This window comes from Bidens hawaiensis, unplaced genomic scaffold (assembly GCF_021521415.1).
Source record: "Bidens hawaiensis isolate Kalapana, Puna unplaced genomic scaffold, B.hawaiensis_p1.1 tig00035039_1, whole genome shotgun sequence".
Classification (NCBI taxonomy): domain Eukaryota; kingdom Viridiplantae; phylum Streptophyta; class Magnoliopsida; order Asterales; family Asteraceae; genus Bidens; species Bidens hawaiensis.
The window spans coordinates 87,172-110,976 of NW_027505343.1; the positions used below are offsets into that span (position 1 = coordinate 87,172).

At 36.2% G+C, this 23,805-nt stretch overlaps 1 pseudogene; it reads left to right on the top strand.

Annotated features, from left to right (window-relative positions):
- The first annotated feature begins 17,946 nt into the window (after positions 1-17,946).
- On the top strand, positions 17,947-20,629 carry LOC143612593 (uncharacterized; annotated as a pseudogene).
- Positions 20,630-23,805: the final 3,176 nt, after the last annotated feature.

Genomic DNA, 23,805 nt, shown 5'->3' on the forward strand with positions numbered 1-23,805 from the left:
GTTTAACATTTATCAAGAAATACTTTCCATTTCCAAACGAGAAGTTCAGGTTGTTGAAGTAAACCCGAAGGCTTTTGGAGCTCAGCTTTTACTTGTAAACATGATAGGAATTTAGCTACATGTAGAGCAATATCTTTCTTCATTCCATTCAACCAGTAGTTAGATTTGAGATTTTGATACATTTTGTCACTACCGGGGTGCATCATGTATTTGGATTTATGGGCTTCACTCATTATCTTTTCACGTAACTCTCTAATGATCGGTACCCAAATCCTGTTTCCAAGTCTGAGTATACCATCATCACCTTTGACTAACGAGTCATTGGTGCCATTACGCTTTTCTTCAGAGATGTTGATTTCCTCAATGGTTTGCTCTTGAGCTTTCTTAATTTTCTCGAATAAATCTAATTGAAGTTCTAATCTTAGAGCTCGAACCCTATTGGGTTTCTCATGTTCATTTCGGCTTAATGCATCAGCCACCACATTGGCTATACCTTCATGATAAATGATTTCGCAATCATAATCATTTAGTGTTTCCATCCATCTTCTTTGACGCATGTTAAACTCTTTTTGATCAAATATGTGCTTTAAACTCTTATGATCAGTGTACACGATAAATCTAACTCCATGGAGAGAGTGCCTCCATAGTTTTAAGGCGAAAATTATGGCACCTAACTCTAGATCGTGAGTTGTATAATTCTTTTCGTGTACTTTTAATTGACAAGAAGCATAAGCTATTACTTTATTTCTTAGCATTAGTACACATCCTAAACCTAAATGGAATGTGTCACTAAATAAAACGAAATCTCCCGTACCTTCTGGCAAGGCCAGTATAGGTGCATTGGTTAGCTTTTGTTTAAGTAAGTCAAATGCTTCTTGTTGTTTAGTTCCCCACTCATACTTGACATTCTTTCGAGTTAACGAAGTTAAAGGAACTGCTATACGTGATAAATTCTCAATTAATCTTCGATAGTATCCCGCCAAACCTAAGAAACTTCGAATTTTTGTTGGCGATTTCGGAATTTCCCATTTAGCTGTCGCTTCAATCTTCGCATGGTCTACTTGAATTCATTTGGCATTAACCACATGACCAAGAAATTGTACTTCATGAGACCAGAATTCTCATTTTGAAAACTTAGCATACAATTTCTCGTTTCTAAGTATTTCGAGTTAGATCCTAAGATGCACATTGTGATCTTCTTCCGATTTAAAATAAATGAGTATATCGTCAATGAATACGATTAAAAATTTATCTATATAGGGTTTGAAAATTTTGTTCACCATGTCTATGAAAGCGGCTGGGGCATTAGTGAGTCCAAATGGCATTACGGTGAACTCATAATGTCCATACCTTGTGCGAATTGCCGTCTTCGGAATGTCTTCTTATTGAACTTTCAATTGATGACACCCTAAACGTAATTCTATTTTAGAAAAGTAGCTCGCTCCTTGCAATTGATCAAATAGGTTGTCAATTCTAGGCAGCGGATATCGATTCTTAATAGTTACATTGTTCAAGGCTTTATAATCAATACACATTCTCATGCATCCGTCCTTCTTCTTGACAAATAATATCGGAGCTCCCCAAGGCGATGAACTTGGATGAATGAATCCTTTCTCCAGCAGCTCAACCAATTATTTCTTCAAATCTTTCATTTCTGTCGGAGCTAAGCGATATGGAGCTTTGGCAATTGGTGCAGTTCCAGACATTAAGTCTATTCTAAACTTGACTTCTCGGTTAGGTGGAATACCTGGTAACTCGTCGGGAAAGACATATGAAAATCCGAAAACTATAGGTACATCTTTTATCTCTTTTGGTTTTGGCTCTTTGGTAACATATGTCATAAAAGCTAAACAACGTTGGTTTAGACATTTGTTAGCCTTAATCATGGAAATTATACTAACTTGACCAGCATCTTTGTCACCAGCAATTTGTATTGTTCGTTTATCAGGAGCTTGTAGTTCTATGATTTTTTATTGCAAATGATACGGGCATGGTTATCGGATAACCAGTCCATACCTAGAACTATGTCAAAGCCGGCTAGTGTCATGGGTAATAATTGAATGGGAATGACATAACCTGCTAACAAGATCTTTCCATTTTCTAAGGTTTCAGAAATCTTAACTACCTCACCATTGGCTGTCTCAACGCTTAAGGTTTTATTTAATTTCGTTAAAGGTTCGTTTAATATAATATAAAAGTTATAATCTATATAACTTTGATTTGCACCCGAATCATATAAAACTCTAGCATAAATGTTATTAACTAAGAACGTACCAGTGATGGTGTCCAGTATGTCTGCAGCCTTCTTGTTGTCGAGTACAAAGACTCGAGCATTTCCTTTCTTTCCGTCATTCTTGGTGCCGCTTCCTCCAACAACAACATTTTTTCTTTTTGGGGCATTCAAAACTGAGATGCCCAGTTTCCTTACAGTGAAAGCAAGTCATTGATTTCTTCCAACAGTCAGCTGCAACATGTCCGGGCTTGTTGCACGAATCACAAACTGCAGAAGTAGATGTTGCAAACCTACATCGACCGAAATGATGCTTCTTGAATATCTTACACAATGGGTTATTAGAATTAAAGCCCCCTCTTCTCTTATCGGTCTCCTTCCCCTTAAAACGAGTATTCCCTTTTCCTCTCGTATCGCTTGTTGTGTCAACTTTCTTATCCTCTTCCTTATTTCGGATGAGACCATTCATCAAATATCATGATATTTCCATCGCAGAATCAGCAGTTTGCGGCAAGGGAGACCTCACCATGTCTCGTATTTCCCTAGGCAAAATCCAAATGTAATGGGTTACCTTATTTGATTCTGGTGTTACCAACTGAGGTACGAGTCTACAATATTCTTGAAACTTAGTATTGTAGTCTTTCAGGTTAGTCGTGACCACCTTGTGGTTTAGGAACTTGGTTTGGATCATGTCCGTCTCATGCATCGAACAAAACTTCTGAAGCACCAATTCTTTAAACTCTTCCCACGTCAACTGGTACATGGGTTTTCTTCCTTTAGACATGATTAGAGTGTTCCACCACTCTAACGCTTCACCCTTAAACATTTGAGAAGTATACTAAATCTTCTCATTCTTAGAACACTTACTAATTATCACAATCGATTCCATCTCTTCTAACCATCTTAAAGTAGCAATAGCGCCCTTATCGCCATAGAATTCTTTTTGACCATAAGTCTTGAAATCTTTAAAAAGACAACCTTCAATCCTAAGTTTCTTTTAAAGTTTCGGTTAAAGTTATCACCAGCATTCGATCCCTGGTCACTTTCTTCATCTTGGTGGGTAGGGTTAGGATGTGTCTTGGTTTTATAGGATTGTACGGTCTTGTGGAATTGTAGAGTTTCACTTTTTCGAACTGAACCATCTTTCATAGCTTGAATAAATGGATTCATAGCTTGTGTTATCATTTCTTGCATTTTTATCATTAGATTCTCGGGAATATCTTGAGCAGGTTCGGTTCTAGCTCGATTGTTTCTTGTGTTAGAAGCTTCCTAGTTGTGCGAAGGATTATTTTGGTTCAACATCTGTAATTATAAAGAATAGAATCAGAACCAAAGATTTTTTATTTATATACCGATGGATGGAATATCTTACAAACACATCTTGGAATATTAAACAAATGATTATAACTACGAATCCTAATGATAGAGTATATTACAAAGACTGACACCGAAATAAATGATGCAAACACAAACGGACGGGATTCCTAATCTTTCACATAATCCTTGATTATCTTCTTCATCTTACTACATTTCCGTAGTGATTTATTTCCAACCTTCTTCTTTTTGCCACCATTAGTAGAAATCTTCTTCCTCAAGTCATTGGTTTCATGCAGGGCTTTATCAAGATGTTCCTCTTGTGACTGTGGCATAACATTTGGGTATCCAAATTTTGGTGGTGGATCACGGTATCCCATCATAACAATATCATAGTGATTCTTCGGGTATGGTGATGGGGGACTTTCTTCAATTGGTAGAAAGATATATCCATAAGGCATATGAATTTGTGGTTCTTGAAAAGCATAGTAAGAGGTCATAGGAATCATGGGGTGTTGACAACCAATATTTGGTGGACAATCACACTTTGGAGTGTCCTGAGTACAAGGATTTTCTTCCTCGGTACTTATTTCCTCCGAAATTTCTTCTTCAGAACCTCCTCTTCCTCCTCAGGATCCTCTTCTGATTCTTCCTCAGTCCACATCTCTTTATCATCTTTGTTCAGATCCACTTGTATTTTTATCTTTTCTTGAGGTTTTATTACCCTCATCTTAGGTTTCCTTGATGGACCTGCAATGGAGTCATTGTTGGAATTTGTTGGGTTATGAGTTCGAGTTCCAAAATTCCACCTTGATTGATCGGAATGACACTGCGTCCAACTGGATGTGTCTTGCTCGGATTCCGATTTGTTAGGCTTATCAACTTGAATTTCATTGGAAGGGTGATAGTCTGAAATATTAGATGTATGATACTGGGGAGTTGGTGGAGAACTTGGTATGTGAATTGGCATTTGCTTCGTGTTGGGGAAGTGGATGGGTTGACTTCCATATGGAACTGCAGGTATGATTAGACGTCTTGATTAAAGAAATCTTCATAATAATATTCATTCTTGTTGTCCTCGGGAGTATTGGCTTGGGGATGCCAGCTCTTCTTGCGTCGCGTATAAAGTCTTCCATCACTTTCTTGAATGACATCTATTTTTGGAATTTTGGAACGATGAGGGATATGAAAGAATACCAACCTATCTTATCCCTATAATATAATATAATATAATAATATATTGAAACTTATCCCTTGATCAAAGCTTATGTATGGTTAAATACCTAATTCGCTAAGATAAATGGCTCTGATACCAACCTGTCACACCCCAACTTAGGGCCTAGGAGTGTGACCAATAGTTAGTACCTGTTTTGTAAATATATCAGAGTTTAAGGTTGTAAAGCGGAAGTTTTAATTAAAATATTAATATGTTTCAAAAGTCGGGAATTAAACACCCGTTGGTTGGTACAAAAGTGTTTGAAACATAAAAACCATAATTTACATTATTTTAATAACAAAAACTCCATCAGATCGTCTAATGGCAATTCTTTATCTCCAAACACCTAATCTCGATTACCTGAAAACAGTTATAAATACGTTAGCAACGCATGCTGGTGAATATGTTGACACAAAATATTTTGATACTTAACTATCCCCTCGATACATTGTAGGCCTTAGCCCAACGTGGCTTAGGAAACGATCAAGTTCTAAAAGCTTGAGTAACTATTACAAACTCCAGCTCAACTCGAAACCGCTCAGCGAACACCGCATCGTTCGAGATTGTAGCCACTACATATATACACAAGATTATCCTCACTCGAACATCGTAGGTCCGACCCAATTTGGCGGAGGCGTAATCAAGCGTGGTGCGGTGTGCCCACCGTCTAACCACATATGAAAGGATCTAGACAAACGTATACGATATCCTGAGGGCCAGCGATTACATTTGTTCATAATGTTTGAGGGATATGCAATCCCATGTAATCATTTTAATGAATCATTTTAATAAGTTGTAAAGAGTTGGACATATTCACCATTGTTATGATCAGTGCAGTTTAATGATATATTCTCCTTGTTACCTCGGACCTATAGTACGAGAATAACCTTTTATAAATACTTGATCAACGATCTAACTTTAGACCTTTAGTCTATTTGCATAATCATTACCTTGATAACCATTTCTCTTTTATAAAATACTTGGACCTTTAGTCCAAGAAGTTTCATTGTTTAAATGCTACGTTTCTTCTACATGAAGAAACGTATATACCAAGTTTCTTATTTCTTAAGAAACATTATAAAATCTTTATAATTATAAAGAAATAATATTGTATCTATACCATCGTCTTATGAAAACTATATTTCACTTATTATATAATAAAGGTATAGACTATACCCTCGACTAGGGTCTAATCCATATATAAAAAAATAATCGGGCGGAACCCCTACCTTATATGGCCTTGTATTTCTAGAAATGCCTAAGCTTGACGCGGGCAACACTCCTACTTGTTGTCGGTATCGAGGGAATGATCTAACAACACCTCTACGCCTTGCAAGTATCTCGAGTACGGATCATTGGGGCAACGGAATTAAGACACGTATTTCAAGAGAAGTGATTGTGAAGTGAGAATTTGAGATGCATAAAGTAGAGCCTAGCACCCCTATTTATAGGGCTGAGGTTGTAACCGATCGCGATACGCGATACGTCAAAAAGGGATCACTCGCGTATCGCGATGGATCTGTTAACCGCCACTGAATACAATATTTCATCGCGTATCATGATGGAACTTTAGGTTCGGCCATCACGTATCGCGACGCCACCCACTAGGCTTGATTGGTCACCTAGTAGACCTGCCAGGTATTGACACGTGGCTGGTTATCGCGTATCACGATGACCTTAAAGTCGGCTCACGGCGATGCGAGCAAAGTGCAAAGTGCGCCATCAAAGTGCCACATTGCGCCCAACGCCCTTCGTCGTCGCCCTCGTCTGAGCCCGAGCCCGTGCCTGTGCGCGTCGGGTGCTCCGCACCCTCCTCTAGGACCACTTGGTGCATGCTAAGCATAAAAGAATATTACTACCGAAACTTCATCTCTTATAAAGAGCTTCCAAATTTATCCCACTTTCCATGCGGTATGGAATTTATCTTCCTTATTTATACCCATGGAAAGGAATTCCATTTTCTTCCTCCTTTCCATATTGGGTGGAATTCTTTCCTCCATTTCTTTAATATGAATTCTTCTAACTTAAATCCATATATATTATTTCTTTACCATATTTATTATTAAATTATTTTTGGGTCCTTCTATTTTCAAAGTTGACATTTTAACCCAAAAGTAAATATGGTGTTTTACATGATGTTACATCCTCCCCACCTTGGAATGAATCTCGTCCTCGAGATTCGTTAAAATAGGTGCGGGTATTTCTTTCTCATTTCTGATTCCAATTCCCATGTAAATTCTGGTTTCTGGAATTCCATCTTATTTTGACTAACTTCAGTTTTCGCGTTTTAAGATTCTTAACTTTAAAATCTTCAACTTGTAGAGGTTGTTCTGCAAATTTCATATTCTCGTTGATTTCAACATCTTTTAAAGGCATAGCTAAAGTTTCGTTAGCCAGACACTTATGTAGGTTGGAAACATGGAACACATCGTGTATTCCTTTCATTTTTTCGGGCAAACGTAAGCGATAAGCTACAGTGCCGATTCGCTCAAGCACTTCGAAGGGTCCAACAAAACGTGGATTTAGTTTTCCTTTCTTTTCGAATTGGACAACACATTTCCAAGGTGATACTTTCAGTAACACCTTATCGCATACTTGAAATTCCAACGGCTTACGACGAGCATCAGCATAACTCTTTTTGTCGATCTCTTGCCGTATTAAGTCGCTCACGGATTTGTAACACTTTATCCGTGGTTTCATGGACTATTTCGGGTCCAGACATTTGGTTATTTCCAATTTCAGACCAACATACCGGCGTTCTACGTTTTCGTCCATACAAAGCTTCAAACGGCGCGGTTTGAATACTTGTGTGATAACTATTGTTATACGAGAATTTCATTAGGGGAAGATGATCATCCCAACTTCCTCCTAAGTCGATCACACAAGATCAGAGCATATCTTCTAGCGTTTGAATTGTTCTTTCGCTCTGCCCATCAGTTTGAGGATGATAAGCAGTGCTAAGATTTAATTGTGTTCCTAACGCTTTTTGGAAACTATACCAAAAATGAGATGTAAATATACTATCTCGATCGGATATGATAGATAATGGCACACCATGTAAAGATACAATGTTGTTTACGTATATTCGTGCCAATCTATCCATAGAGTAAGACTCGTTGATAGGCAAGAAATGAGCGGATTTGGTTAACCTATCAATGATAACCTAGATGGCATTATGTTGACGAGTAGTCTTTGGTAGTTTTGTTATAAAGTCCATAGTTATCATTTCCAATTTCGAAATGGGAAGTTCAGGTTGTTGAAGCAAACCCGAAGGCTTTTGGTGCTCGGCTTTTACTTGTAAACATGTTAGGCATTTAGCTACATGCAGAGCAATATCTTTCTTCATTCCATCCCACCAGTAGTTATATTTGAGATTTTGATACATTTTGTCACTACCGGGGTGCATCATGTATTTGGATTTATGGGCTTCACTCATTATCTTTTCACGTAACTCTCTAATATCGGTACCCATATCCTATTTCCAAGTCTGAGTATACCGTCATCACCTTTGACTAACGAGTCAATGGTGCCATTACGTTTTTCTTCAGAGATGTTGGTTTCCTCAATGGCTTGCTCTGGGGCTTTCTTAGTTTGCTCGAATAGATCTATTTGAAGTTCTAATCTTAGAGCTCGAACCCTCTCGGGTTTCTCATGTTCCTTTCGGCTTAATGCACCAGCCATCACATTGGCTTTACCTTCATGATAAATGATTTCGCAATCATAATCATTTAGGGTTTCCATCCATCTTCTTTGACGCATGTTAAGCTCTTCTTATCAAAGACGTGTTTTAAACTCATATGATCAGTGTACATGATAAATCTAACTCCATAGAGATAGTGCCTCCATAGTTTTAAGGCGAAAATTATGGCACCTAACTCTAGATCGTGAGTTGTATAATTCTCTTCGTGTACTTTTATTGAAGGGAAGCATAAGCTATTACTTTCTTTCTTTGCATTAGTACACATCCTAAACCTGAATGGGATGCGTCACTAAATACAACGAAATCTTTTGTACCTTCTAGCAAGGCCAATATAGGTGCTTTTGTTAGCTTTTGTTTATATAACTCAAATCTTCCGTAGCTTTTGTTCAACAAAGCTTCGAACGGCGTGTCCATACAAATCATTTGACATACTTAATCTATTTTATTATTTTGGTTAATTGGTAGTTTTTTTAAAGTTTTGCTAGAACAAGTTCTTCTCTGGATGCAAGAGCAAGTGCTTCTCCAGCTACCAAGGTAAAACTCTTCTCCTTCACTTATTCGAAATATTCAATTTGTTATGTTTATCAATTAAGTTTGTTAGTTAAATGATATCTATTGGTTATAATTTACTTTAGTTTGAATCGTTTGATCAACACCAATTGTTTCATGAAATTTTTGTGTAACCAAGTATTTCTTTAGTTTGATGCCACCAATTGTTTGATGAAATGTTTGTGTAGCTAACTATGTCTTTACTTAGTTTGGTTCTTTGATGTTTGTGATGCCCACCAACAAGTAGATTATAATGTCCAGATCACAAACTATTCACTGTCACAAAGCATATCTACTGTTGTTCAATGGTTTGACAAGGTCGAAATATCACTGTATACGACTCATAATAACATGTCAATCAAGTGAGTTCCGATTCAAACGAGTTTTAAATTATAATTTTTTTATGATGAAAGTCAAATTTCTTATACATGTATTTTTAATTTATGTTAGTTTAAACGGACGGGTCAGTTCATATTTGGTTCAAAACAAGCTCATGTCAATGAATTTTTTTGGAGTAAAATGAGTCCAATATGGTAAAACGGGTTAATTTAACCAAGTTGACTCGTTGAATAAAATTATATAATTATATATGTATAAGGATTAATTCGGTGACATATGTGAAGTGTGTAACAAAATCCATCAAGTGTTTTGACTTGGTTCATACGAAGTGATCTTCATTGGTGATTAATAACACAAAAGATTAGTGTTTTAAGATTTTAATTGATTGTATTCGTTGTCCAGTGAATATCACTATTATTTGAGCATTAGATGACCAAATTTGTGGTGCACATGAAGTGGTTTCACCATAGTATGTTTTGTTAAGTCTGTGTAGTACGTTGTTGTGTAGCAGTGGTTGTTGTGCATGGGTGAGGATATCTTTATGTGTTGTATATGATTTGTTGTGTATGGAATTTACTGGCTGGGCGGATCTAGAACCAAATGTCAGGGGCTGCATATTTAAACAAAAATAGAATCACGATGATAAATAAGTTTAAACACATGGGCTGCATAATTCTCCCATTTGGTTTTTGAAAGCTTGAAATCGAGCAATGACATCATTTTCTTTTACTCTATCAAGAGTTTCTCTTTCGACCGCACAAATTAAAGCATTGTTCAAATACTCATAACCCATTCGATTGCGCAAATCCGTCTTGATAAGCTTCATTTTAGAAAAAACATCTTTCAACGGTTGAAGCCGGTAAAACCAACGCTAGCTTCAATATACGATAAACCAAAAGAAAAGTAACGCGGTTTCCGGTTTCCATCATTACACGAGCAATGTCACATATTTCACCCAGTTTTGCAAATTTATCATATTAATTTAAAGTGTGATAAAAGGTTGTGAGATCCCCGAAATACCCCATCTTTCTTCATTACTAAAATCATTCGGATACATATTAGAATATGTCACTATCTTCGATATGTCAAACGTAAAAAATGAATCACAAGGATTCCGTACATATTTTCTATCAAACTAGTTGAGACCTCACTAAATCTTTTTCCAATTTCTTGAATTTGCATATCCAAAATGGTATTAAAAACTTCAACATCAAAATGATGTTGATTAGTAATGATATTCTTTCGGTTTCGTTGATTATCATAACTTTCCGTCATATCTAACATCTTAATCTTGTTTTTTTTTCACAAAAAGTTGTCACTCTAGCCAACATCTTGTCAAACCCGTTTTATCTTAGATTATTCAATGCTCGGTTTGTCCCGCTTACCAGCTTAGACGCTTCTAACAAGTCTTGATTTTTTTAAACGTTTTGATAAGTCATTTGTGAGGCCTAAAATATAGTTTAACAAGTGTATATATATTACTTTAAGTGTAACATATATTATTTTAAGGGTTAATGAGTTTTTTTGGTTGAGCTTTACACCTTTGTTTGGGCTTTAATTTGGTTGAGTTTATAAATTGGTTAAGCTTAAAACGCATAAGGGTAACTTTATTTTTTTCAGGAGTAACGAAACACGAAAACTTACCTAAAATTTATTTTTTTTACACTACCGATGAGGAGTTGAGGGGTAGCAGAGGCTACCCCTAGCACTAACCTACATCCGCCACTGTTTACCGGTGTAGTGAACTAGGTTAGTTGTGTATGGTAAATTTGTTAGTTGTGTAGGGGAATTTGGTATGTTAAGCATGGGAAATTAATATTATATTTATTGTGTGGATAGACAGACATCAAGGCGATTACATGATTAATAGTTTATGTTGTGTTGATTAATTAGATTTTGTTTTTTAAAAGAACCAGAGGCATTTGCCACCTACAAGTTTCACAAATTTGAGAAGGTTGGGTTTGGTGAAGAACAATGTTACACGCACAATGTGCCTAGACACTAGACTGGCTCAAGATGGTTGGCGTTTGGAATTAAACAAATTGCCACGGTGATTTCCAAAATGGGGCAATGGTAATATTAGATAGGTAGGTGCTTTATTGCTTTATGGTTGTATGCATACTTGTAATCATGATTTTTTTAAATAAATAAATAAATGATCTTGTGAATTGCACTATAAATGCAAGTTGTATATAGATGTGAATATTTTCATTTTCTATATATATTTTTACCACATATAGACCTAGGTTTATAGTAGGGTAAGTATTTTCTACATAGACATATGTAGGGTAATTGGGTAAGTATAATATTTGTGCAGTTTCATGTTTATTAAGGGGGTACCGGGTGGTCCGTGATGGCCACCCCATCACGAGTGATGGCATTTGGAACACCGCCGCCACCCGTTTAATCACGAATGATGGGGGGTTTACGTGATGGTGATCACGTGTTCAGTGGGTTTGCGTGATGGAACACTCTCACTCTATATATATATACACACACACTCCAAATACACTGATTTCACTCACACAAAAACCTATATATATGTGTGTGTGTGTGTGTGTGTGTGTATGTATGTATACCAAAACCCATCACACTATCACCACCCTCACTAAATTCTATCACTAGTGATGGAATGTGGTGAAATAAGGTGACACATCCTAATTGAGTGTTGCAAGTGATGGAAAAACAACCACCCACAGCCCCTTATGTAGATTAGAGTCAATGTGTATTAGTATTAATTGTTTTAGGATCTCTTTTTTATGTTGGATTGTAATGATTTTATTGTATATCAATTTCAAGATGGTTTATTTATGTTTACTAATTTATCAAAATTAAATTACAAATTCATTTGCCAGTTCGAAAAAAGTAAAACATTATGCCAATGTGATTTATAAACGAAATCAAAATTGGGATAATCTTGATTTTCAACTAGGGTGATCAAATTACAATTATTTTGTTATATTTTACTGGATGAAACTTACGATAATAATCTATCCATAAACAACTTATGAAATGCTTTAATTTACAACAGATGAACGATATACTTGATGATGCGAAAATCAACGATATACTGGAAATGTTTATGAATGAAAATAATATATAGAATTCAAAAAGGAAAAAAAAAGTCTGAAACCATGGTTTACAAGGAAATATTTAGTAGTTTATGCATTCTATATTTTTCACATTTTAAATTATATTTCTAAACATTGTACTATGTATTTTTGTTTTGTGTAAGTTAATGTTTTATAATATTTTCTTTCTGTAGGAATATAAATTACAATTAAATATCTTTTCGCCGCCCCAAATAACATATTAAAAAATATGTTATTGTTTGAAATTATGTGTATATTAAACGATTTATATTTTTTCATTTGTGATGCCCACGGGTTAATAGCCTAGTATTTATTATAAATAGTAAGGTCGGTCATAGATAGAGTTTCACTGTTCATTTTATTACGCATTATTTATTTGTACTTCGTGCTTCAATGAATGTTCCTATATCACAGCTTTGCGATACTGCCACGTGCTCCCTGACAATGTCACAACCTCACCTACCCAGCTCCCACTACACAACCATTATTCTCTGTTGTTTCTTGCACCGTCGCCTTCAAAACAGAAAAAGCCCATTTCTTTATCTTCACTGTCATCTCCATGGATCCGATGTCATATGATGTTGTGCAGTTACTCTGATTGACTGTTGTCGGGTTCTCTTTATGAACCATAGGCAACGGTGGTTGCCTATGTGCTGGCTATTGAAGGTATGATTTGTTTAGGTTGAATGAGTGTCCTTATCGTCAGCCATTGTATGTCGATTGTTGGCATTAATACTAACTTAGGGCTTATTAGTGATGTTGCAGCTTATTGTCGGTAATTAGTTTCTGATTCCTCCTTACTGTTTAGATTATGTGATGATGATGGCTACGACGATGTTGATGATAATTGTAGTGAATTTAGTTTCCATACATATTTTCCTCTCCGGTTGAATTGATCAATGCCTACTAATTTAAAAGTAATAATAGCTGTGTGTCAGTTCTTTGTTCTTGATTATGCTCGATGACTAAAGTTTCAGTGGTTACTAGAAATAATAAGTTAGATAAAGAAGCATGTATTTCAGAAAAAACGAAGGCAAAGTTAGACATGGTCTGTATAGTTGGATTATTGTTATACATGTAAACCCTACAGATTAACTCATGCAAACTTACCAATGGTGATGGGTTCAGGGCATTGCTTGATAACAGAGGTATGTCATGTTATAGGGAACACTAGCTAATTAATTAATTATACCTTAATCGTATCTAATGACTGCTTTGGTAAACTCTGATGCTTAAATTTAGGTGGATAAACAATATCCTTGATTGTCTTAAATATTCATGCAAAAAGAGCAACAAAATTTTAAATCTGCTAATTTTGAGGTTTAAGTCAAGTTGGGGTGGTCTAGTCTGGTAAAAACTGAAAATAAACAGGTCTTAACCGTGGAAACCACTAAGTTGTATAAATAAAAAAAGTGTTGGATCGTATTTGTTCCGGTAAAGATCAAGGCATGGGTTTAAGTGGATAACAATATCGATTATCGCGGTTTTTTCATTTTTCTGAACTTTAAATAATCTATATGTTTTTAAGACTAGATTTCCCGATTTTGATTCCATTGCATTAGCCTTTTTTAGGGGCGAAAAACGAGTAAGTGTGGAGATATTTGACATACTGATATATATATATATATATCCCTTGTATATTTATTGTATTATTTTATTAGTTTTTGTCCGTTTCTAGTTAAGATTTGTATACTACTAACATATTTGTGTTTTGTAGGTTGCAGAAGTTGAACGTGGTTGAAAATGATGAAAAACGAGTCAAAATATGCTAAAACGAGAAGCCGGAACGTATCAGGGTCGAACCAAAAAAATAACCGGTCCGACCGGCCGAAGCCGGCCCTCCCTTGAGCACGCTGCCCCGCGCGGCCAGGGAGGCTAGACCTAGTCGCGCGGCGCCTAGACATATATATTCCAGAAAGTTCCCTGTTTTTAGTCGGTTTAAGACCCAGTTGCACTATATAAACACCCTTAACCTTAACCTAAGAAATAACATACGAATACCAGCCGAATTTGAAGTTTCTTGAAGTTTAGAATTGAGTTATTTGGCTGGTTTGAAGGCAATGAATCATCCGGTGAAGTGCTTTTCGATCGAGATTGAAGACTACAAGTTTTATCACCTTTAATCTTTTGTTTCAACTATTTTTCACCATGTTTGCTTTCGGTATTATTTTGTTTGATTTTCCGATGCTGGGCTACTGTGTGTTTTTGACTAGTTTGTGATTGAATTCGAATAAGATCATAGAATAATATTATTAGTCAAACAAATCAAAGTGTGCTGCTAACCTAAAAAGTTGTCAGGTGATAGGTTATTTGCTAGATCTTTGTTGATTAAGATTGCTAGATTTAGTTTTTCGTAAGGAGTCCGTCTAGTTTTGATTGGTTAACATTGTCTATCGAGTCAATTGAATTTATTATAAAAGTACTCGTTCATAGTTATTTAAATAACAGTAAGGGAGTTTAATATATAAAACTGGTGTGTCTTAAAACTTGTTAGAAACCCATATGTGTCTTCTAGAGAAGGGTCAGGGGTCCTGTTCTGGTGTTCTTTTAAGTGTCTATTTTATAATCTCAATTCCATAACAAGTATTTTCCAAATTAATTGATAACTGAAACTTAGGGGATTCAAGTCTAGGTGGTTTTTAATCATCATCCGAGTCAGTCAAACTTAATTGTCTTGTGTTTTGTTTTTTTTCGAAAGGTGACTTTCACAGTTAAGCTATCTCACTGAGCGAACATGTCGTGCCCCGCCACCCCACTCAGGCCAACTATGTTGACATGATCGGGATCCACGTTGGCATCCGAGTTTGGCTTGGCGTTCCCGGTAAAACCCAGTTGGCTCACCCCGCCCCGACAGGTTTTAATGCTCTGGTAAAATCCGGTCGAAATCAGAATTCGAACCCGGGTCATCCATCATGTTCCTGGCCATTGAGGCAGGCCCCTTTGGTTTGTCTTGTGTTTTGTTACTTGTCTTTTCTAAATTGGTTTATTTATTAGTTTAATATTAGTAACTTAAAATCCCCCTTTAATATATATATATATAAATAAATAGTTGTGTCAGTTTGTCGAGTCTAATTAGTTAATATATGTAATTTAAAGAGTCTCGTGAGTTCGATATCCAGAATTACTTAGCTTTACGAGAGTTGCCCATATTGCCTCAATTTGTAGGCAATTTCTCAATTTAGGGGCCATTATGCATAGTCTAAATCGTTATTATCTATTACAGCTTAATCATTAAATGATCAATTATTATATTTATTAATTTACAACATTCTTAACACACACTGTTTCACTGTTCGTTGCAATTTGGGCTTTAATATGTTGTACTTTGTGCTATTAGTTTGGTACTGCTTTATTAATTTATTTTCTTAACACACACTGTTTCACTGTTTATTACAATTTGGTCTTTAATATGTTGTACTTTGTGCTATTAGTTTGGTACCGCTTTATTAATTTACTCCAATTTATTTACAACCTTATGTTTACAAAGGTTTGATGAGTCATGTTGCTTAACGTGCTTGGTGTCTTCCTGTCTGTCTCACACGTGTATGTGTTAAAAAGATAGTCCAGATGACTTGTCTATTTTATTTACTCTTTTGTAAACAATTAAACACAGTTAACGATACACCTCCTCTCTCACTTCACCATTCAACCTCCGGCCACCATCGTTCAACATGCCCACCTACTGTTGCCGGGTTCCATTTGGAAACCCTGCGGTGTTTTGTGACGCTTGGTTCCGGTGGTGTGGTTGTGGCATGGTGGCCATATCTAAGATCTGAGCCTCTTTAGATAGATCGATTGCTTATAACTTTGTTATCATGGCGAAGATTTTGTGATGAGTAATGGCAACCGATGAGATTATTCTCATTTCTTGGGTGTCCTTAGTTGTGTCCAATGCTATGATTGGATTGTTTTGTAGCTTTGATTTATTTTAATTTGTTTGTGATATGATTGTTTGAAACCGATTTGAGCACGGGGTTTTCACTTTTCAGTTTTGCTTCTCCCTATCTGAGTGGTATTCTTGGGTGTTCATAGCTTGAATGGTTTTCAAGAAAGAGTGGCTAAAAGATGAGTGGGCTGAGTTATGTGTCAAACGGTTCCGTTAGAAACACGAACGGGTTCGGTCAGATAGAGTTCAGTTGGTCCACAATCTGTTGCATTACATTTTGAAACCCGTTCAGTTCGAAATTGAACGGGCCAAAATTTGATCCACCATCTGTTACAACGATTACATTACATACTGAAACGAGCAAATCGAGTTCAGTTGAGTAGTTGACCAATAATCTGTTACATTACATACTAATTTGGATATGGCCCTGCTAAAAACGAATAGTCCCCATCTGTTTTGTTGTTAGTTGGTGATGGAAATGCAGTGTTTAAATTTGATACTTTGAATCTTTATCATGAAGGCATGTAAGGTAGCATGAGTTGGCAGAGGGTTTCCGGCTTGCCGCCTTATGTTGTTCCCGGTATTGTCGCTTAAATCTTCATTCTAGGCTACAATTATTTTCGCTATTTGGTGTGGCAACATATATTACAGCCACGACGGAGATCTAAGCCGTGGAGGCTGTGCAGATTGTAAAAACTCGACAAAAATCAATTGGATGATTCAAATTATCACATCATCATTCATTTTTATAGTCTTATATAATCGTTAATTGAACACATGGCAGTAGTGTTTTTTATTTTACAAAAACATAGTGCAATACAACCACCATTTGATTCAAGTAGTGGCGGTGGCTGGTGGTTTATGTTAGTTTGCTGCTTAAATATTCATTGATTTCTGGCCGTATGTGTAGTTGGCGGTGGCTGGTGGTTTTTGTTCTCAGTTTGTTGCTTAAATCTTCGGTCTAGGCTATGATGACCATTTGCTATTTCGTGTGGCAACCTATGTTGCAGCCATAATAAAGAACTGAGCCATCGACACAGGAGTTAACACGGGTCTGAATACTAGTTTTTATTTCAAAATGAATGTATTCATTGATACATGCTATTTTAAAATTGACGCGATTTTATAATAATAATAATAATACTCAATTCACTCCATCTTTTGGTTACCAATTGTATTCCGTGAGTGTTTGTTTGGTTTCGATTATGGCCCCAACATACAAGAACAATTCGATCCCGGGTATGATCCACTGTGCTAACACATATATATTTCATTCAGGTGATTTCATTTAAAAAAAATAGTTATTTTTTGAAAAAAAAATTTTAAAAAAGTAACATAATTGTTTAGCAATAGAAGTTCAGCGAATTTGCTAGAAAATATATCCTTCTGTGTAGGACCCAACTTTTTATTAAGATACAAGTAAACAAAATTTGTCATGACTATCTAATTTCAAAGAGGACTATTCTAAAGTCAACAATAATCTGGCATTATATATTAACATATTACAGCGACAAGCAATCTTAAGTTCTATGCAACATCAAAATGTTATTGAAGTTACTCTTCTCTTCTTTTATGCTTTTATTTTCTCCCTTTTCTGCTTTTTCTCGAAAACCAGAAGCTGCCGATGCTCTGCTGAAATGGAAAACCGAGCTCATGAACCAAAACAATCCCTTGCTATCTTCATGGTCTCTTGATCAAACAAGTAATCTGACCCGTGTAAACCGAACCACGAACACCACCCCATGCACCTGGTATGGTGTTCATTGCAATGATCACGGGGACATAGTCAAACTCAACCTTTCTAGTTCAAGATTGAGTGGTACACTTCAAAACTTCTCGTTTTCTTCTTTCACTAGTCTAACACATCTAGAACTTAGACTTAATGGCATTTTCGGATCCATCCCGGTTGAGATCAGGTATCTTTCTGAACTCGTGTTTCTTGATCTTTCCGGTAATCAGTTTTCTCAAACAATTCCTCAAGAAATCGGAGTGTTAACAAATCTTGAGAACCTTATTTTGCATAGTAACAATCTTGAAGGTCATATTCCTGTTTCTATTCGAAATCTGAGCAACTTAAGGTATCTTCGTGTTGATGATAATAAGTTATCGGGTTATATACCTGAAGAACTAGGAAATTTGGTCAGTCTAGTGAAGGTCAACATGTCGCTCAACTTCCTAACAGGACACATCCCATCTGGTCTAGGAAATCTTACTAAGTTATCTGAACTGTACCTTTTCCAAAACAATCTTACGGGTTCCATCCCACCATCTTTAGGAAATTTGAGCTCTTTAAGGATTTTATATTTATATATGAACAAACTCTCGGGTCGAATTCCTGATGAACTAGGAAACCTAAAAATTCTGAATTTGTTACTTTTGGGCCACAGTCAGCTCACGGATTCCATTCCGGCTTCTCTTGGAAACCTGAGCATGTTAGAGATGCTGGATGTTCATGAAAACATACTTTCAGGCATCATCCCACAAGAACTCGGAAAACTGGAGTCTTTGATTCAGTTGGCCTTTAGTCACAACCAGCTTAGTGGTCCAATCCCGGTTTTAATCGGGAATTTAAGCAAATTAGAGCAGTTGTTCCTTAATGACAACCAATTTAATGGTTCTATTCCACAAGATTTGGGGAATTTAAACTCTCTTGTTGAGTTGATTTTGCTCATCAATGAGCTAAGTGATCCGATCCCAGATTCACTTGGTAATCTAAAAAAGTTGGAGCAAATTACATTTCATGGCAATAAATTGTCGGGTAATTTTCCTGAAACAATAGGCCAATGTAAAAAACTAAGATATCTGATTTTAAGTGATAACTTGCTTGTGGGTCCTGTCCCTAACTCGATTTGCAACTTGAAATCCTTGGAGATTCTTCACCTTGGGAATAACCAGCTTAGCGGAAGGATTAATGCGTGAGTAACCTCAGCCACCAGCTCGAGGTGTTAGATCTATGGTTGAACCGTTTTCATGGAAACATTCCTGCAACATTTTTGAAGCAAAATAGCATGTTAAGGTCTCTTAACATGAACGTGAATCAACTTCAAGGCTCGATTCCCGGGACTTTGGTGATGTGTAGGAATCTTCAAGTTTTGGATTTGGGAAACAATATGTTAACCGGTGGATTCCCACACTGGATGGATACCTTCCAGAGATGCAAGTTCTTGTCTTGAGAGGTAATAAACTCAATGGGACAATACGCATTCCCAACAATAACATCCCATTTCAAAAGCTGCGAATTCTTGATATATCAAGAAACGAGTTTACTGGTCCTTTACCATCAAATTACTTTAAGAACTTTAAAGCAATGATGGCAGTAGATGGAACCACCTCAGGAGATCTGTACATGGGTGAAAATTACATGTATGATGACACAGTGGTGCTGGTGGTGAAAGGAATTAGTTTGGAACTACAGAGAATACTAGTTGTCTACACAGCTATAGATCTTTCGGTTAATAAATTTGAAGGGGTTATACCTGATACAATTGGACAGTTAAAGTCGCTTAGGTTTCTCAATCTATCGCATAACAATCTCTCGGGTGGAATCCCGAAAATCTTGGGCAACCTCGTCCTTCTTGAACATTTAGATCTTTCTTTTAATAAGATGGGAGGTGAAATTCCTATAAAACTTGCGAGTCTAACATTTCTTGCATTTGTAAATTTTTCTCAAAATGAACTTCAAGGAGCCATACCTCAAGGTGGACAGTTTAATACGTTTGGAAGTAGTTCATTTGAAGGGAACAATGGGTTATGTGGTTTCCCGTTGACAAAGGACTGTGGAGTTGATGGTGTGCCATCCTCTCCTACACCAGAAGAAGATGAAGATGAAGTTGATACTTTCTTTAATGGATTCTCTTGGGAATCTGTTCTAATGGGATATGGATTTGGCATGCTAATTGGTTTGGGTATTGGATGGCTTATGTTTTATTTGGGGAAGCCTATATGTGTCATTAGAATCGCCGGGCAATCTAGACAAAAAAGAAACTAGGTTCTTGTGTTCATTGCCTCCTAATTGCATGTACGTGTATATATGTATGTTTTGATAGTTTAATAAATTAAAATGAGGTTTACCTTCTACTCCACACAACTCCTACCAATCCTATTCTCGTACATTATGACTTGTAATTCGTTAACATCTCAATTTTACTCCTCGGGTAACCATGCATTGTATAAATTGATTGAACCAGAAATCCTTTGAAGCAGGTAGTGTACCAAATCGATTGAACTTGAAATCGAGCATGGCTGCCATAATGATCTACTGTCAATTTACACAATATGTTTATTTGAGATTCAAGTATTGTATTGTATTCGTCTTTGATATCCATTCCATATCCAATGCCTTTGGGTTCTGCCAATAATCTTGTATAATTTCCCTCACTTCCGATATGGTTCTTGGCCACGTTAATAAAGTTTGTAAGACCTTTTAAAAACTCCGGTGACGTCCGATCTCGAATTTGATCCAACTTTTATTGGTTGTCATTACTGTTTTAATATTAAGATTCAGGTTATGTGTGTCTAGCAATTCATACAGTGAATCCTAATCCACTTTTTATATATATATTTTTTCATATACTATAGTCATAAGTTTATATATAAGTATAGATAGTATATATAAATACATATATAAATAGTGAAGGACTAGAACATAAAAGTATATATAAATGTACCAGATTTATAACTCAGCATATGTTATAACTTTTAACTTTAAGAAAAAAAGGATTGCAGACTCATAACTTTAACTATTATAAAAGGAATCAGAAACAATACCAATGTTGGGACATTAAACTGTGTTGGTAATCAGCGAACAAATCACACAATTCACAATTGAATAAAACAAGATGGATGTTACACAAAAGCAAATCTTGAATTAAAACACTGAACATATGTGATTGAAAATAATGAATACACGATCGTTAATTTGTCTGACATCATTCCCTATTTATAGACCAAGTAATTACATATTAACCCTACTAAATACAATAATTACAATAAGACCCCTATACTTAATATAAATATTAATAAGTTTAGTTTATATACTAATACTCCCTCTTAAACTAAACTTAGTTTAAGTGAGGTCTTCGTTTCTTCAAGATCCGGTTGCCATCACAGTAGCGTTGGTTCGTCATCTTCATCCCGGATCAAGTTTGCTTCCCCCTTCTTTTCCAATTTGGACATTCATGCCTGAAACGCCCACGTTCATTACACTTGAAACATTTTATGTGATCCTTGCCCTGTTGGGCTTGATTTCCTTGTTTATTATTCCAAGTCTTCCCATACTTGCCTCGACCATGTTCTTTGTTTCCTTGCTTTGAACTTTCATGACCGCAATGTTCACACTTTTGTTCCTTTACTTTCTCTTTTCATTCTTCTTTAGTGAACAGAAGTCTGTCATGCATGTCTCCCTCCTTGTTTTTCTTCTTAGTGCGTTCCTCGAAAGTCTTTAACCTTCCAACGGCTTCTTGGAATGGCATTGCACCAAGATCCACAAACTGCTCGATCGCAGCAACAATCTGTATGAATTTTTCTGGCACAGAACTGAGTAGCTTTCGGACTATTTCTTGTCATTCATAGTATGCCCGAGATTGCTCGCTTGTGATGCAATTTCACTTATTTTCCCGGCATACACATCAAGCAACTCGTCAACACCCATTTTTAGAGACTCAAAATCTGACTCGAGTGTTTCTAAACGCGTTTCTTTAACTCTGTCAACTCCAACATGCCGAACCTTTAATGCGTCCCAAATTTCTTTGGCCGAAGTAAAATTAGAAATTTGCAATACCATGTTTTCTGGAATCGCTTGGAATAGTAATGCAGTTGCAGTATTATCCTTTTTCGCATCAACTTCGCTGCCCTCTTTTGGTTCGATGGCTTCCCAAATTCCCTGGACGTTAAAGATCGATCTGATCTTTATAGCCTAAATGGTGTAATTTGTGGAGTTTAACACAGGGCATTGAAAACTCATTGATGTCCCTCCTTCCTTTGAAGTCACAACTTCTTTATCCTTGGAGTCGACCATTTTACGAGTTTTCTTTTTCCCAATCTTGATAAATTGACTATTACAAATTTAGAAAAATTTGTTGTCAACTTTAATCGAAACAGTTTCGGTTTATAAACAAACTAACTGTTAATCCCAGAAATAGTGAACGGGGTTTTTTTTTGAAATCAACTATTTCAACAACAACGGTACTCGGGTTTCCGATCACAATGTAAATCAAAACCAAACCGTTTTCTACCAAGAATAGTACACGGGTTTAACAAGGCAAGCCAAAACCAACTGTTTGTCTCAACCAACAACACTGGGTTTATCCGTTGCCTAAGCCGACTATTCTAAACACTAAAAACAACCGTTTTCCTTAAAAACCAAGATGAATAGTACACGGGTTTAACAAGGCAAGCCAACACCAACTGTTTGTTTCAACCAACAACAGTAGGCCGACTATTCAAAACACAAACATTATACTAGTTTATCCAACCGCTTCGACCAAGAATAGTATCCGGGTTTTCGGTTGCAAGGAAAATCAAAACCAATTGTTCGTCTCTACTGACAACAATGCACGGGTTTTTCGGTTGCCAAACAAATCAAACCAACTATTCTTTAAACTTTTTACCAATGTTTTTCTAGAACAAATCCAGCCCCTTCTTGAAAAAAAATTTTCAAGAACCTCTATTTCCTTTAAATACCAATTCGGAATTTTTCTGAACCCAGGGGCAATCAAACAAACCAGGGGCAATCACCCTTAGACCAATGCTATGAACCTAATCAAACAAACCAGGTGCAATCACCCTTAGACCAATGCTATGAACCCAGGGGCAATCAAACGTATTCCCCTTTTGTTTAATCAATCAAGTAACCAATACTTGGATTCCAAATCAATAGTTTAACAACAATACACCCTTAGACCAATCAGAAACTCAATCGAACACTATCAAATTTGATTTTTCTGAATCAGTGTAAGACAAATTTTAATTTCAAATTCAATTAAAAGATGTCGATGGCCTTGATTGGAATTTCTTTTCTAACAATAATTGATTAATCACTTCTATTGATTTAAACCAGCCCTTGATTGGAATATAATTGATCACAACCCCTGATCGATTGATTATCACACATATTCCCACAATGAATCGATTAAACCTGGGACGTTCACAACAGAATTCCAAAATCGATAAAAACCTTGGCTCTGATGCCACTGTTGGTAATCAGCGAACATAACACAATTCGCAATTGAATAAGAACAAGATGGATGTTACACAAAAGCAAATCTTGAATTAAAACACTGAACATATGTGATTGAAAATACTGAATACACGGTCGTTAATTTGTCTGACATTACTCCCTATTTATAGACCAAGTAATTATATATTAACCCTACTAAATACAATAATTACAATAAGACCCCTATACTTAATATAAATATTAATAAGTTTAGTTTATATACTAATAAACTGTTCGTATGGAGGACCTTTCTAACATATCCA